The sequence below is a fragment of the Thunnus thynnus genome, chromosome 1 (assembly GCF_963924715.1).
Source record: "Thunnus thynnus chromosome 1, fThuThy2.1, whole genome shotgun sequence".
NCBI classification, from domain to species: Eukaryota; Metazoa; Chordata; class Actinopteri; order Scombriformes; family Scombridae; genus Thunnus; species Thunnus thynnus.
In genome coordinates this window covers 20,185,656-20,204,228 of record NC_089517.1, presented here as the reverse complement: position 1 = coordinate 20,204,228, position 18,573 = coordinate 20,185,656, and the positions used below count along the sequence as shown (strand labels likewise).

At 40.4% G+C, this 18,573-nt stretch overlaps 1 protein-coding gene across 4 annotated transcripts in view; it reads left to right on the top strand.

The window, feature by feature from the left end:
* The window catches only part of zfhx3b (zinc finger homeobox 3b), a 346,552-nt gene that overhangs the window by 87,005 nt on the left and 240,974 nt on the right, over positions 1 to 18,573 (top strand). For all 4 annotated transcript variants that reach the window (XM_067589268.1, XM_067589255.1, XM_067589264.1 and 1 more), the window contains exon 4: positions 14,284 to 14,389. The gene's annotated coding sequence lies outside the window, so the exon portion shown is untranslated. The remainder of the gene's footprint in view (positions 1 to 14,283; positions 14,390 to 18,573) is intronic.

The following is an 18,573-nucleotide window of genomic DNA, read 5'->3' as shown; positions in this document are numbered from 1 at the left end:
CAGCCTCATGTTTAAAATAATCAGTTTTTTGCAGCATCTCCATGCTGGGCAGGGAGAGACAGGGGGGTTGAAGAGTGAATAGATTGGAAGTGTGTAAACGCCAGTCAGAAAGCGAGGAGACTCTACTGTTGTTTGACCAGGAAAGGACATTGTCTGTCCATCATTTCACACCATCCTGTAACTAAGACTCTCTGTTTGTGTTTTTTTCTTAACCATTTAGGTTGATTTCAAAGTGCAAAAATTAAAAATAAAAATCTTTAATATGGTCAAAATGTTAATCAAAGTCAAATGTTATTGACAGTATAGCTGCCACAGCTAGAGACTAGACTTCATTAAAGGAAATGTGTTGTTTAGTCTGTCTGAAAATTCAGGGGATCACCAATGGGACCTTTAATATCTATAGAAAATTTCAACCCAAGAAAAATGACAGCATTAGTAATTTCAGCAAATGCCCCAAAACAGCACATGTTTATGTTCAAGTGACAAAGCCTGATAGTGGCCTTAGGATTTCTGACTCTTGTCCGTCAGAAACAAAGGAGGACGTTGGACATTTTTATAGAGCCAAAGTCCGCAGAGGGAGGTCAGATGTTTGGATGGGTCAATAAATCCTCAGACTGTTTCCTTCCAACAGTCAATGTTTCTTGTAACCATGAAAAAGATTGTAACCACATGGTTATTATTGTAACCATGACAATGAAAGTCCACTAACCTTAACAAAGTGTAATCTCACCCCAACTCAGCCCTAATGTTAACAAAGTATTTATTTTAACCCAAACCACGACATTTCCCTAACCAAGTTGTGTTTGTGCTTAACCATAGCTGTGTAAGATAAACCGTTTTTATTTTAGCAGCAGTGATTTGTTTTTGAAGGCAGACAAATTGTCTTGCTGTTCTGGACGTCAGATGAAAAAAATTCTTCTGTCCTTTCAGAAGACCAGTTAAAAACAATGCATTTTGTCGTTTAATTTAGAGGACTTGTTTCAAATTTCGCAGCAATCCATCCAGTTATTGTTGAGACATTTCATTCTAAAGCAAAAATCCATCTGCTGGAGGAAAAGTCAGGGGATCACCGAAGTCATCAGGGTACATCATCTTGGAACCATGAATATCTGTACAAAAATTTGTGCCAATCTGTCCAGTAGCTGTCAAGCTATTTCACTTGAACCTGCTGGTAGCGCTACAGGAAAAGTCATAGGATCACCAACGGTATTAGAATTTATCCTCTAGAGACCTTGAATATCTGCAGCAAATTCTACAGCAATCCATACAGTTACCTACATTTGAAAGATTTGTTACTTCATGGTTTTCCCCTCTATAGGTGCAGTCTTTGTCTGATCAAACCCCTTTTTTTCCCGTTTGAAATGATTGTGTCTCCCTCCTCTTCCTCCTCCTGCTTTCCCTCCTTAACTCTGATTCCACTGCCTATCTGATTGGTATTAACAGGATTATCAATGCTGCTGCCATAATTAGAAGTAATGCATCACAATTACTGATATAGATCAAGAGGATTAAACTTCATAATGTGGAGCTTGCTTCCAGGCAATAAATCTAATGCATTTTGATCATATGGTCTTTGTTGATATCTACATGTCAGTATTTATAAAGCACTCTGCCACTATTTCCACAAGACTTATAATAACTGACAATTGTTGGCTCTCAACCTTCCTTAAGCCTCCCAGATTCTGTACAATGAATGAATGAGTATTCTGTCATGGCCTGCAAGCTGACTCCAAGTTGAGGTGAAGCCAGACTCTTAATTATTGTATAATATTTGGGCTGTTTAATACTATAGTTCATCTTTATCTAGCTGTAAATTTACATGAGTTTGACGGTCCAGAAAGTGCCCCAAAACGACCTAGGCTTAAATTGAAGTGACAGAAGCCCTCTAGTGGCCGTAGTAGTTAACAAAACAAAACATTACACTTAAAAGCGGGAAACCGCTGTCCGTTTCATGTTTCCAACCGCAAGTCAAAATTGGTTTTCATAAACCATGACCACGATCGCCCCATAACCTTAACCTAGTGGTTATTATTGTAACCAAGTCAACGAAGGTCCCCTATCCTTAACAAAGCAGTTATTTCAACTCAAACCACGATTTTTCCTTAACCTTTACTAAGTACTTATTGTGACCCACATCATGATCTTTCCCGAAATCTAACCAAAACCTAACCATAGACTTGTCGTATCATATAAAATGTATTTACTGGAGTACATGAAACAAGAAACATATTTTGTCGTTTGGGATTTGTTGATTTAGAGTGGAGTGACAGAGATGGGAGAAAGAGTAGGGTTATTGTTTGACATCAACTCCCAATGTCAAACAATAACATATATCATACAGACAGATCATATAGACCCACTGAGCTATAGACTGCTCCCAGAGTCAAAAACATAATATTATATGCTGTAACATACTCGCATGTGTTCTAGCATTCATTCTCCAGACTACATTAACCTGAATCACTGTAGGGCCTGCTGCTGCAGGAGCCCGCCATCCATGGACTCAGTATCACTGACATATACAGCAAGTGAAGAGTGTGGCCATCTGGGGGAGCTAAATTTAGCGGGTCCCTGTACGGAAGATGAACATCTGTCTTTATCAGCAGTGGTTAACTCAGTACAGGAAACCCAGCACATGTAATTCATGCAATATTTAGATGAGAGGGTCAGAGTGCTCCTGTGGGGATGGAGGCAGTCTCTGTTGCACAGACTGCATGATTGACCTGGGCCTGGTCTGTGGAGAGAGGTGCCAGCTCTGATCACTTTAAAGAACAAGACAGCACGCAGGAATGTCATGCTTTAACTCCCTCATCTGCTTATGTTGTGCCACTGACTGATAAAGCAAATAACAAAGCAAGGCATCCGAGTTTAGAGGCTAAATGATGATGTCGAGATAAGGATCAGCTGTGATTGATATTGACATGAATTTGGTGATAGTTTAATCTGCCAAAGGTGGTCAGCGTCGTCATGTTGTCAAATATTGGAGACATCCTCAGTTTTCCAGATGTCTGAAATATCACCTTCGTTGACATGGTCTGAAATTAGTGGATTAGTGGAACCTTGGATAGATTTCTATGGTTGTACTGCCAAACTTTAAATCGAGAGCGGTGTTCTATAACATACTATTACTACTAACATATTTCAGTGCTGTGGAAACAGAGAAGCTGTGAACCAGATGTGTTTGATGTAAAAGTTTGAGGTTTGTTGGTACAGATTCCTCCCTGTCTGTCTCATATCTTAAAGGATTGAATGAATAATATTCCTATGACTAAAACATTGCAGAAACACACGTGCACACTTGCACAGATTACAGTATGTAATAAAACTTTGGTGTTATTTGGCTTTCTCTAGTTTCCAGTAGCATGTGCAGCTGTTGTTGGAGAGTACAATGCAGCTCTTATTTCTTTCTTCATATGGCTGCTGAACCGCCACCTCCTCTGCCATATTAAACACTCAGTCAGTGTTCACTCAGTATTTCTTGGCAACGGACCTCTCTTTTCTTTGGGGTGTCATGCTGTAGCGTTGCTCTTACATTGCTCAAATCAAAGAGCAACAGAAGCAGTAAGAAAGAGGAAGGCTGAACAGACCCGAAGTCCTCCCAACACCCCCACCCGCACACATTCACGTGCACACATTCCCAGACACGAACATGCATTAAAAACACACAAGTACTGGCATGGATTCAGCTGAGACACACATCATAAAGCTGCAACATGAGGGCCACCTGCCTCTCTAGCTGTCTATCCATCTTCCTGTCACACTTAGAAGAGGGAGTACGTACATACAGACTAATAAGTGCTTGGTTAGTTTGTATGTGAGTACAATACTGGTATCACTTAGAGGAAAGTTTTTTAGTAACTATGTGATTGCTTAATGTGAGAAATTATTTGTTTTATTTTCAACTGAGAAGAGTCCCTTCAAATTCCATTATCTCTATCACATGTTAGACTGTGCATGACAGAGAACCTGACCTTTGTCCTGACACTTATCTTTTACTGCACATATTATATAAACTTTTTTTCTCCTGGAGGGATGCAAGCTATATTTAAGAAAACCGATAAGCTGACAAAATGGCTGCAGTCATTTTTTGGAGACTATTCCAAAAAGCTCCCACAGGGGAGAGAAACTCCATCTTATTAAAGCAGTCATCCACTCACAGATACACAGTGATGATACTTGCATAATAATTTTAAACAAAAATAATAAATAACAACAAAAAAAAAATTCATTCAAGAGCTGGGCTGAGCATTTTTTCCCCTCCTTGCTAAGTGATCTGCCATTGTGTAACAACCGCTCCATTCAAAATATAACATTATTTAGAAATGAAGCCAATAACCCGTTAAGATATATGAAACTCATTTATAAAATGTTTGAGAAATTGCTGCCAGAGGGTTGTGGATTAATGTGTTCTCTTGTGCCACTGCTGAAGATTCAAAAACGGGAGGTAAATATTTCACCATGAAACCATTTGCACACTTAAAGGGCACACACACACACACACACACATGCAATCACACAGGCTTTAAAATGACACAATATAAAAATGCTGTCCTTCACGCTCACAGCGGATGTCTGATATTTCATCCTTGTTGTTTTATTAAAGATTTAAACAAGTTTACATCTCCAACACATACAAATTAGCCAATTTTTCTGACACCCACTCTGATCTAATGGGGGAGATACGGAGAAGAGAGGAGAGAGAGGTGGAAAGAGAAAGTGAGATTGTGATGGTATATTATATTTCCACATGTGAATTTAATACATTAAAAAACACATTATTTTAAATTATCAGTGCTGAGGGAGGCAGTGTTACGTTCTGTTGGATATGACTTACAGAATACGAGGATATGTGAATCTGTACTTCATAAAGTAACTTTGTCATTAGTATCGAGTAAATGAATATAAGAATTGTTTGTCTCAATATACTGTGTCTATGTTATAAGTCATAACAATATATAATGCTACTTTAATGTATAAGTTCAGTCTGTCTTATATTAACTGTGTTGAATAAATGGATCCCTGCTACCATCATCTTATTTTTCATCCTGTAACTTTGTCGATTGACTTCTTACACCATTTTTTTATCTTCCGCATTTACTACATTTAATTTCTTTGTCTGTCGGCATCTCTCATGTCTCTGCTCCTCTGCATCCTCAAAGTCAATCGATTATCTCCAGGGCTGAGGTTCTGGCTCTCATTTGATGGGTTGGGTATCTATCCTTAGCTTTTTGACCTGGGCCAACCCCCGCCTCACCCTGTGGCGTCTTCCGAACTTTGATGGCAGCATCCATATCCATGTCACCCGTCTGACACTGTCCATCCTGCATCAATAAACATTTGGGGAGGGCAGATTTTTCTAGGCTGAATAATTTATAGTGCATGATTAGAAACTCTATCCTGAGTAGAGGATCTTGTTGCTTGTATGTTTGTCTTGGATCTTTACAATAAAACATGACCCAGTCTGATTAGAATGTCCGGTGCCACAGATCTTGTTGGGTGTGTGTATTAGTGTGTGAGTGTGTGTGTGTGTCTGTCAGAGAGAGTGAGAGAGAGAAACAAGACAAGTGGATGCAGGGTTTCGCTTTGTTCTAAGTGGTGCTGAATGAGCAGACATAGTAAAGAAAACTATTCTTTATTGAGACCTTATATTCACTCATAGTATGAGTGTTTAATACTAAATTCTGTTGTCACACTGCTCGGTGCGACATGTGAGCCTTAATTATGGCTACATGAAATTTGACAGGCTCAATGAGCAGTTCTGTGTGATTTAATGAATTATAGAAAAACAGTCAGTATTTTTTTTTTCAGATGTGTCAGTGTTATGACATCACATAATAAGTGTAACTGAATGACAAATAAGAAGTGCTTGTAAGATTGTGACAGTAACCCCAAAACATTCAAATAAAGAACAGCTAATCCAATTAATTTGATATGTGAACTTACTGCAAATGGATGCTGTTTTTTGTTGAGTATGTTCTAGATGCTATTACATAGGGTTCAATAGTTTATTTAGTTTATTTCAGCAATTTATTAAAGTTGATCTTGCAGTAGCACACTTATCCATTGGGGAGAAAAACTTAAAACTATTATCTTTTTCATTTAGAATGCACATATATACAAACAATTTGTGGTTATTTTTCTTATGATCCAGACACAGTCTAAACTTTAACAGAGAAAACATGATGCATTCTTCCCATTCCAGCACCCCATCAGTTTCACAAATTACAGAGAAATACTGCATGTTCAAAATCCTAAAACCTGTCAGCTTCTCACTGTTGATGAAGCAGATGTGAGGCAAGCGTCTGGCAGGCACTGTTGTCCTTCACTGGGGCCTGCTTCTCTTTGTGTTTCAGAGGGACAGTAGAGCGAGCGCATCATGAACTTCTCATCATACAGTAGCTATGAGTGTGTGTTTGGGATGGGGAGGGGGTGTTATGTTCATTAGCACAGTCAAAATGCCTGGAGGCATAAGCAGAGGAGGAGTGAGTGAAGGAGAGCGGTGAGGGAGGGGGTGGCTTGTATGGAAATTGACCAGTGTGCTGTAACTGTTCATCTGGTGTAGGCCTTTGAAGTGAGCTGTTCAACACTGCAGCCGGCCTTGTTCTTGATAATTGCCTAAATGATCTCCATGGAGCGCTGGGTTGTGTTACAACTGAACTAATCCAGGGGCAACCCGCTGATTTGACAAGAGAGCTCTTCGCTATGTCAGTCCCCCCCCCCGCCCCCCCCTTCGCCCAAACAACAGCCTATCTTCCATTCTGTTTCGTCTGTTTATTAGACTAACACAGCGGGGGGTGTCATGGTAGTGATGTGGGTTCTGGAGGCGTGGGGGGTTCTGTTTGTTGTAGGGATGATGGCCACTGTGCTCCCCAAGCTTAGCCACACGCTTAACCCGCACTCCTTGACATCACACCCTACGCTCGCCCCCATTGATATGTAAATGAGCAGCAGCCCTGTTTGCAAATGAGGGAGGAATAATTAGTCAGGAGCACTTAGCAACAACAACAATAATACACGCGTCTGATCCAAGCTGAGCTGTTCTCTCTTTGTCATTTGAGCTGCTGCTGGCAATCAGACAAGGCCCCTCCACCCCCCACTGCAGCACCAGAGACACTGGTGGGTGGTGGGGCATCCACAACAAGTATAGTGTTTGGCCTTTTGGAGCCTCACCAGGGTTTAGGGAGCCAGTGGAGCATGGAGGCCAAGCAGAGCCCTAGGCCAAGAGCACAGAGTACAGAGCACAGCCTGGTTTGGAGACCTCTCTGGTATGCAGGGAGGTCAGAGCAGAGAGCGAACCGGAGAGGAAGTAATGTGGATACCCGGAGACCTGAGCTTTACAGGTCCTGGAGGAAGAAAGAGCACCGTCACACACACGTCCATGAAAAAGCTGAGGTTTAACTGGAAAAATGAAAGTTCACTTCAATTTTCAGTGAGAAAAAGTACTGCGTGTGTTTGTTTGTCAGAAAGGAAGAGAGAGAAAGAGAACACGAGTAAGAAGCAGAGAAAGTTGATAAAAACAAAATGGCCGATGGCAGATGTAGAAAAAAAATAAAAAACCCAAACAGCATCCATTTCGGGAATATGGCTCAGTATCTCGACTGGGAAAAATAGATTATTATGTCCAATTTACATACAGTGCTAGGGCTTCAAAGAGGTGGGTGTCATGTTAGTATTCCGGTGCCAGGCGTAATCAAGAGCCCCCCTCCCACTGTCCCAGGACAGGCCCAGTGGCAGGGTATCAGGTAGACTAAGGTCCCATATAGAAGCGGCCCCTATGAATTATAAATCATAGGCCACTGGAGCCACAGCCTGTGGGATACAGAGGGAGTAAGAGGGACTGTATTCCCGGAACAAAGGACAGCTATGGGAGGGGATAAGGTGGAGGGGTGGTGAGGTGGTGTCATATAGTAAAAGTTAAAGAAGGACATACAATTTGCTGATGTGTCACTGATGTTGTTGTCTAACATAAGTAATATCTCTGGGGTCATGATATAACGTTTTTAGATAATGAGCAATTTAAGGAGTCCATCCAGTATATTTAAAGTCTTTTTTTTTATATATATGTGTGTATTGTACTGCAATAGAAACTGCTTATATTTCAGAATATTTTCTCCACCATTTTGTGTGTGCACATGTTCTACTTTATGCTTGTGTTCATGTGAAAAGACTTCTGATCCAGCTGGAGTTTTCTGGTCCTCTCCATTGGTCAGTGGGTTGTAGGCCTGGTTCAGTCAGAGGTGATTGAATAGAAATATTGTTGGGTTTTTTTTTCCTTTTTTGGGGGTTGGTGGGGGGGGGCATGCTGATGAAAGGTTGATTGATATGGTGTCAGGCGCTCTGTGATGGATTAAATTGTGTGTGCAGACGTTGTGGCCCTGGCCAGTCATGGCTGTTGCTGCCTTTTCCGTCAGCCACTGCTGCGGCAGCTTTAAGAAAATTTGATTTTCGCAGCTCAGAAACACACGGCAGCCCCTTTCTCTCCGCTGCCTGACTTCCATTTAGTTTGAGAGTGCACAAGTGATTCTTTATTGGATGAAATCTGCGCCGGATTGGATAAAGTGTTAGAGCGCTGAGCCATCTATCACTATCACCGCCCCAGCTCCAGTTTCATTTTAAAAGAAAAGAATGAAAGCAGAAAAAACAGAAAGGAAGAAGAAGAAAAACAGACAGCCATAGGATGTTGGAGATTTGAAAATTAACTGTGGCAAGGAAAAAAAAGATCTATCCTCCAACCACTAAGCCTGTTTCCTCTGTTGGAGGATACCAAGCTTTTCTCAGTAGAGATGCCTCCATGACTCACTAGTCTTTCAAGCTCTCCCATTTCTCTCCTCTCATAATATCTGCTGACCGACTCAAGCCCACACCTGTTCACACCCTGCTCCACAGATACAGTCAGTTTAACATAGTATTGGGTTATTTCTCCTTATTTGGTCCTAAACACAAGTCTGACATCTTTTGATACTACCGCAAATATGGGCAATTATTTTATTGTCAGGTCTTGAGAAGAATTTATCATGGAACAGGCAGGACACTGTTAAAGCTGGGCTGAATGTTATTTTTACTGTTGTAGCCTAAAACTGTATGACTACAGCAACATGATATACTTGACTTATAGTAGATATTGCATGACAAAACTGTAGTGTGAATTCGATTGAAGGAGCTGGTTCTTTGATGTTGCTCCTACAGCAACATTTTCAGTGTCTGGTCTCACTGTATGGACTTGAAATTTGCAATTCACCCACCTCCAATCTTTACATGCTCTCTTCTCTTCCTGTCATATTTTTCTTTCTTTTGGTATTCAGTATGTAGCTTGAGTCCATGCACATCTTCAAAAGCTACCCTACTATAAAACCGCATCCAAAACAGAGATGATCCATTCATTCTTTCCTTTGTGTAATTATTTCCTGCTTTCTGCTTGCAGAAGTCAAGCTGGACCAAAGCTTTTTTTCCAGCCGAAGAAAGTGTTAATGATATTAATTCTATACACAAAAGCACTTGTTGATCATTTAAAATAGATGTTCTGTATAGGTACTTTGCATTTGCATAGCTGTGACAGAAATATATTTATTCTGGATGTGACAGACCAGTTCAAGCAAATAGGTTGTTGAACTGTGAGTTTCTTCACAGCCAAGTCACCCTGCAGCCTTCTTTCCTCACCCATAGTGTGGAAAGCGTAGGGTGACAAAGTTCCTGACCCCACAAATAGCCACCTCAGTCACCCTGACCTACATAAGTTTAGACTTACTCATAAGGCCAGCATCTCTAGTCCATCCTGGCCGAGCCAAACACATCTCAGTCTAATCCTGCGAATTAGTCAGACTTGTTTGTTTGCTCACATCTGACATTTCTCTTCCATTCATTTTTAAACACTATCCCTTATGTCCCTCTGTCTGTCCATTAGTGCTCTGCTCTATAAAGCAAATGGCCATGAATTTACCTCAGGGCGATGCAGAAGAGAGCATCGGAAGGAAGGAAGAGTAGAAAAAAGAGCTGGGGGAGAAAAGGCGGCAGAAATCGTGAAACTCCTATGTATTTCATTTTGTCTTACATAATTCATTTTGAGATGCATCTTGGATGATGTAAATCTGTTCAGAGGCACCCTCTATTCCAAGCCTTTACCCTTAAATGTCTCTGTGGTTGGAGTGTCCTGAGGCAGTTTGGACCCACCAGCCTGCCCCAGCCACAGCCTTAATAAATCATTATGGAGGCGAGCCGCTCTTATCAAGCTGGACAGAGACCTCTAATGAGCGCAGGGACCATGACTCCGCACAGCCCCAGAAATATTTTATTAAGAGAACATTTAAACACACACTATTCAGGATGTATGACCACATTGATGAGCCCCCTGTATCACATCTGCATCATAAATAGCAGGTCTGACACCACAGTCTGTATGTGGGATCCACACATTGTGATGCAGCTAACTCCATCTTCTAGTCTGACTTGTCCACTGGCCAAAGCTGAGTGCCCTCCATGGAGCGCTTGGATTATTTTGCGGATCTCAATGGCTCCTATGGGGCCTTATGACCTTTGCTCTTATGCTCTAGTTATGATGGCCCTTCAGAGAAGAGAACATACTCACAAGTCAGATTCAGGTCGTCTCCCTGAATAATGGTCCTCCGCTTCTTTATGGCCATTGTGTGTTTTATGTATGACATTGACTAGACAGAACAACGAAAATCGACACGCTCCTGTGATGCAAAACTCAACCTGGAAACAATTCAGGATTTTGTCAAAGTATGAACATTTCCCTTTTAAAAGAAACACTGGCTCCGTTAATTTGATTATTCTTTTGAACCAAATATTATGCCAATCAAATAGCTTCTCCACTTTATAGTTCAGGTTGAATTAATTGGCGAAGTCAGCTGCTGTACTGTTTGATTTAAATGAACCACACATTTAAATAGCCCGCACAGTTGTACAAGAGAAACACATTGTTTGAAAATCACCTAGCAACCTTGTTCTTTATGACAGCTTTGTCAAATGAAACATTTTCGTGATTGACAGGATTGTAGCTTGCATTGTGTCAGCGGAGCCACTACTCTTGTACCTTTTGAAAAAAAAGTCTGTGTGCTTCTGCTCGTGTATTTTTTCCTAATGAATTAATGCAATTTAAACCAGAAGGGAAGGCATTCGAAGGTACAATGAGAAATAGAAAGAGATCATATCACAGGTTAAGGCCAGTCTCTTTGATACAGGCAGACTATCATTAAAGAAATGCTCAGGCTCTCAGCCATGAATCCACCATTCAGAAATACCTGACCTAGGATAATGGCAAGTACATTGTTAATGCATCATTTTTTTTAATAAGTTGGAAAATTGCTTAGACCACTGAACAAAGTCAGAATGAGCAAGGACTCACTGACAGTAATAATAAAAGGTAAGAAAGTCTTTCTGTTACATTCCTTTTAAGTGCCCAACATCCAAGACTGAAGAAAACTAGTAAGAAAAAAATCATTATGCGGTTGTTTCATCTGACTCTTTTCTTCCCCAGCACAGAAACACAGGGCTGATTAAAGATGACTAAAACCTAAAACCGACCAAGCTATGTACTTCTTCTCTTTCCTCCTCTCTTCAACTTTTATTTTTAATGGAATCTCGGCCCCGAGCTCGTTTACTCAGGAACAGAGGGATATAAATGTTTTAAAATTTAACCAAAAAAGAAAAAGAAAGGGAAGAAAATGGAATGGAAGGAGGAAAGGATAGGTAATATGAGAAAGATTTTAATCTCAATAATTCATAAAGCAGTCTTTCAATCCCCTTTTTCTCTCTGCTGACTGGTGTTTGATGAAGATACAGGCTTTCTCTCTGCTGGGCTCCAGCAAGGTAAATGTTGTGCGGTGTAGATAGGCCTCCGATAAGGCCAATATATGAGGCACTTACCAGGGGGAGTGGGAAACGGCATTACCCAGGCAGAACATAGGGGAGGAGAACAGAGCAGGACCGGATCAGAAACAAGGTTAGAATGGCAGCAAAGGCCCTAAGGGAAGCCAGGCAAGACAACAACTCAGACTGCACACTGATTGTAGCACCTAGGGTCTCAGGGTCAGTGAAGGGGTGGGACATACTTAAAGCCCTGAGAAGGTGTGTTTGCTTGTGTGATAGTGGGGGCATGTATAGAAATTAATTTGGCACTTATTAAAAAAACAAAATGACACTGGCTTTGTTGTAAAGACATTGCATTTCACTTGCATGATGCATGTTTTCTTCTGAAACACGACCTGCTGAATGTAAGTGTCAGGAATGTTTCATGTTTCATTATTTCGGTGATGTGTAGTTTCCCATATGGAGGTATCTCTTGCAGCTATCTCTTGCAGTCATTACTGCATTTCTGCACAGGAAAGATCTTGTATATTTAATATATTTTGTGCACAAATGGTGTGATTTTTTTTTTTTCTCCCAGAATTCACAGTAAAATATATGGTGTTTTGTAAAAGTATGGAAAAAAACGGACAGGCTGAGAGTGTAGAGAGAGAGAGAAAGATGAGGATGAAGGAAGAGGGCTTTGCTGCTCTGAGGTACAGCCCTCTGATCTCCTTTTAAGTTGTGGCCCAGCATGCTCAGCAACATAGCCAGTCAAACCTACAGCCCCCCAGGGTTCAAGCTCTGCTCAAAGGGTTCTCCTCTCTGAGCCTCCTCTGCGTAACCGCCAGGCCATGGCTCCTTTCCACCCCAGTGATCACACACACACACTCCCCGACCAGGACTCGCATGTTGGACACTGTGTTTGAGGAAGCGTTCTGTGATAATGCCCCAGTATTGATCAGCTATCTGTGATGATAGCTGTTGGGAAAGCGACCTGAATTCAATCTGGAATGATTGTTAATAGTGGATGCTGGATGGATGGCTCAGCCTGCGGTCTGCCATAGTGGGGGTGAGGGTGCTGGGGTCCAGGGTTCACCAAAGGTGAGGGGCCCTCCTTCCCATCTGTAGTCCTGGGAGTCAAGTTCAGCCAGAGGGTCTATGGGGGACTGGAGGTCTGGACACCATGTCCATCTGGATCAATCTGCATGTGGCCAGCTGACTGAGACAGCCGCTCCTGGTTAGTGACAGGAGATGATGGCTGAAGGGGACGGTTGATTTGGGAAATGTGATTTTTCTAAGCAGTAGAGAACTGAACTGCTGGCCTTTATATTTGGTTAATGCAATGCAAATTGATTTTCAACATCACCATCACTGCTTATATCTCACTGGTTTCATGTTTATTTGACTTACAGTATGTATGTAATGGAAGGATGCGGTCAATATAAAAATTATTTTATTAAAAAAAAAAGAAAATGAGGCTAAAATAAAGTGACATTAAACCTTTAGCTCGGCAACTCAAGTGCACACTTTAAAAAGCACATTTGAATATAAATGTCTTTTTTTTTCTTTTCTTTTTTTTTTTTTTTTTTGTACAATTTTTCTAAGGGTTGCTGACAATTGTTTTGTTTGCCAGTAGCTTGTGTTGCATTTGTGAGTGTGTGTGTGTGTGTGTATAAGGCATTCATGAGATTAGTGTGAACCTTGTCCTCCCTGAAGGTGCAGAGGCCAGGCACACTGCCGCCGCTCATATGCATCTCTTTTATTGTCTATTGTGTGTAATCACAGTCCTCCCGCTTCTCAGTGCTAGACTTTTGACCCCTTTTATTTTGCTGTCCATTTTCAGCTGCCCCGCAACCTAACAGGCATTAGACTACTGAACAGATGTGCAGGGGGCAGTCAGTGAATGCTAATGAGGGCTTCTGAAACACCAAATCATTTTTTTATAGTCTGGATGACAAAATAAGAAAAAGTAGTATAAGGCATGCTGAGCCCCACTTTTAGCGAAATGATGGATTTATAAATTTAAAAAAAGAAGCTTTATTATAGGTGAAATTCCGAAGTCATTGTCTGAGTCATAGGCCGTGTGTCTGTCTGTGTCACTGTGTGCACATGTCTCTGTGTGTGTGTGTGTGTGTCCCTAACATGCAAGCGCGTGCATGTGTGTGTTGTGGCCGTTCGTGCGTTTGACTATGTGTATCCCCAGGCTAGACAAAGCATGCTACTCCTTGGCAGTTCCCCCCTGTCACTGCAGAGGCCTCAGTGTGTGAGTGCTAGTGTGTGATCAATCTCACGTGGACCAGTCATGGTGTCAGGGGCAGCAGTGGATCTGACTCTCTCTCTCTCTCTCTCTCTCTCTCTCTCACTCTCTCTCTCATTCTCTCTCTCTCTCTTCTCTTCTCTCCTCGTCTCCCATTCCTCTTCCTCTTCTCTCTCGCTCCTCTCCATCCATCCTTTTTTTCTTTGACTGTGGGACAGTAGGAGTTGCCGGGTCAGGAGCAAGCCTATAGAGCGCCCATCTTTCTAGAGGATAATTAATGCATGCCAAGCTGGAGGGCTGATCCCGCCACCGGATTGCTCCAAACAGGTACCTGTGCCTTCTTTTTTTCTGTGGAGATGCCCTGCTCTGTTTCACTTTGTCAACTGAGCTTTGCTGACTGATTGATTTGCTGACCAACACTCATGCTTTCACTTTTTCACACTCTCTCCCTCCCTCCCTCCCTCTCCCTCCCTCTCTCACTCACTCTCTCTCTCTCACACACACACACACACACACACAGACACACACATGTGTGCACACTGTACACAAGGCGGTACTCACGTGCACGCACAGCCATTACTGAGTAACTTTTAATAGTGTTTGCTGGAGTGAGAATAGCTCGGTTTCCCTCTTGATCTACATCGTGTGGGTTTACAGGTTTACAGGTGTAGAGTTAGAGAGACACGTTTTATGCTCTGAGGTGGCAAATGTCATTTTTTGAAGTTGAAGTGGGTTGTCTTTACTGCTCTGGGCTACTAGGTGCTTCTACACCTCTGATCGCCTCTGATCGACTTTCTCAAAGGTTACAGCTTTTCTCTTTTCTGTGATTTTGTGTATTTGATGTGTTATTCCTCGCTGAGATAAAACCAAAATATGTGAAAAACTGTGATGATTCTGAAGCAGTTAAATCTGTTTGACTGCTTTGCAACATTTTTTATGTTTTACCCTGAAGTGGTTTCTGAAATGTTACACTTTTATAAATAACATATTCATAAATATATGTTGAGATTTTATATGTTCTTAAAGGCAATAATAGTGAGTTTGCAAAAAAAATTCTCATGACAATTTATTTATTGTCTTTTATGATATTAGTGATACATTACATACAGTCACGATTCATCAGTCAATATAGGGACAGACAGGATAGTTTTTTTATATAATATTTGGTTTATCATGTGTAATATAATCATATTTACCACCAGTTTAAGAGACATTCATCATATTCACCTAACTTCATGGAAAAAAAAAACTGATATACTATTGAAGCCTGTTTTTGTTACTAAGTTATTACAAAGTTACTTCATTCTTTTTTCCTTTTAGTTTTTCTTTGGCCATTAGTTGGAATTGACAGACTGGATCAACTTTCAGAGTCCTGTAGGCATGTAGGCAAGCAGCTCCTTCACAGATTTGAGGAAAGAGGAAAAGGTGTTTCCTGTAAATGTCACTCTCATTTTTAGATGAAGAGATATTTTTCCAAAGGGTCAGCACAAGAATTCATGGTAGGCGCTGCCCTGGGAGCTTTGGAAAGGGGGTTAATTTGGAGAGAATGTGACAGTTATACAGAAATCTTAACCCCTTTTCTGCTCAAACACCCACCTTTCAAATGCGTTTTAACTGTCATCATGTATACTGTTGTATTGCAACATAACATAAATTGGTTAGCATAACATTTATTAGATGAGGGTAGGTGACCCATTTAGAAGTTGTTCTAAACTTAATTTACACGTACATATCCACCAGTCCAAAAGGTTAATGGCTGACAAATTAACCCCTGCAGCATTATCTTACAAATGGCCTGCAGCATATGATAACCTATAATCAATATCACCAATTACGTGTCAGACAGAGGCTATTGGCCATGACCTGTCTCTCATGAAGAGACTTTCTGAGGAAACAGGATCTCTTCCACTATGCAGATGCAGGATCTCTCCCATTCTGATGTCATTATAGACACCTGGGACCACCTATCATCCACTGACTGCATCTATTTATCTGCGTCTGTTGCTTCCTCTGCATTTTTTTTTCTTCTTCTCTTTTTTTCCCCTTCATTTTTGTATTTTCTGCTCTTCCATCCTTATCTGTCCCCCTTTCTATGTTTTTCCTCTTCCTCTCTGTTTCCCCTTTTTTACATCAATCTGGTCTGACTTCAGTTTAAGCTATGTAAAAAAAAAACAATTAAAAGTTTAGGTGTGCCTGCTGTATAGAGTATATCAATTTCTAATCTGTCACTGCAGTTGCTGCATATTTTCTTATGGTATGACAATCTATCTCTAGCTTAAACTTCAGGGAAAGATTACATTGTTCTCCCTCATCAAAATACCTGACACATAATATGTCACTTGATTCAGATTAAATTGTTATAACCCTTGATGCAATCCCTAATTTTTTTCAATTGTTGCAGTAATTTCTATCATTAATATTTCAGATATATGTATATGTGTAGTAAAAATCTAATTACACAAATTACTTGAGTGGTGAGAGTCAGAGGAGCTGCTTGTACAGTATTTTTATCTTCTCTGAAATAACATGACTTTGAACAAGCTGTAAACTTGACATCTCATGTTAAAATCTGAATACTGTCTGATACAAAACTTCAACTTCCTGTTAAAACAAACCTGAGTTTTTCTTTTCATTAGTGCAGCAGCATCTTGCAAGTGAGACCATCTAACAAAAGTCCTGTTTTCTGAACAGAACATCTCACAACTCTAAGTGTTACATTGCAATGACATAATTAATGGGCAATGAATGAATGAATGAATGAAAAAAAAGAAACATATAGTTTAACTTTTAACTGGTTTGTAAGTAGTTTTTGAATATAATCACCTTGGTGCTGGATCCCTGCAGACTCTTTTACTAACACCAGGCGTTGTTTAAGCTTTCTAAAGTCTTCATTTTGTCGAGCTACATCTTCACCACTGTAATTGCAAAAACAATAACTGTGTTAATGACAAAAAAGGTCATGTGTAGCTGAAGGTTTTAATGTCTTGGACAAACGAAAATCTTGTCATTAAGGCCCTCAGCATGCAGCTTCCGTTTTAATAGTGTAACTTTTCATCTTGAAAAGAATTGTAGGTCAATGACTCTTTTATTCAGTCAGTACTCAAACAATTTAAAAGGCACGTTTTTTTTGTTTTTTTAAAAAAAAGGCAAATTTCAATTCAGGCACATATGAGCCATTCATCTATATTTATGAAATGCGCGACAAGGTTTCTTTCCTCTTGTAAAGAATGTGAGATTGAAGGGCAAATTAAATTCTGTGTTACTGCGTTAGTTCTTAAAATTCATACTGACGCAATTATTTTTATTTCTGACAGGTGTTTACTACTGACATGAATATCAGTTTTAACTAGAAATCATCAGTGGTAATTATAGTAATTAATAACTAATTATTTAAATAATAATAACAATAATAATAATAATAATAATAATAATAATAATAATAATAATAATAATAATAATACAGACATTGTATTTTTAAGTGAAATATTCAGGGCTCTCGTAGAGGCATCCAGACAGCAGACAGCGCTGGTCTGTGGATGGTCACTGGCTGCAGAGACCTTGAACTTCACCGGAGCTGGTTGGGGGTTCAAATGCTGGGTGGGGGGGCTGAGAGCCATATGCCTGCATGTGACTGCTGTGACACCCATCGCAAAACACTGACGCTCACCGACTCTTATGGTGAGGACAAATACCTACTGTAGCTCTCTGGCTCCTGGATATTTTTTCTGAAGAAAGATGAGTTTATTTTAGTTTTTGTTCATTTTATAACAGGAAAGACTAGACAATTCGCCATTTCAGTTTGTACCCTGCATGTCACTGTCTGCGGGGTTAAAGCAGTAATGTGATGGTAAAAACAGAAACCTGCGTCTGGTGATATTCACAAAGAAACCGAGAGTAACGTTTGAAAATTTAAAATGATTAATTTTTTTCAGGAAAACTTATTATTTAAAAGGCCTTTCTATTAGCTATAACTTGGTCAGTCTGCAGATGCTTTCAGCTGTTTAGGCCTATAAAATATTCAGCCGACAAAAGGCTATAAGTGATATGTAGCGCACAAATCAAAAGGGGGGTCAGTTTAGGGTGGGTTTGTACTCTAACTGTTTCTGCTGTCCAGACCTGCTCCGCATGTAGACCCATCTCGTCTTTGCCCTTCATGGGCAGGATGGCACAGACAGTTTACTGTAACCAATATAAATAGAAACTTTCAGGCATTTAATTATTTCTTTTGCTCTTTTCTAAATGTCGTGGTGGTGGTTCTGTTGCTTTCATCCTCTTTTTTCCCCCCAAACACAGACTATTTAGTTTCACAAATGTTAATTGATTAATGATCAAACATGCTCGAGAGTAGATACATTTACATCCTGCATCGACGTTTCGGGTTTCTATTTTTGTTTCACATCAATTTTTGGCTATGTAAGACTACAGGCCCGATCCTCTGTATAATATGTCAGTTCTTGCAGTAACTATGATGTCATGTTTGAAATCCCTTTGGTCTTTGAATGAAGAGAGGT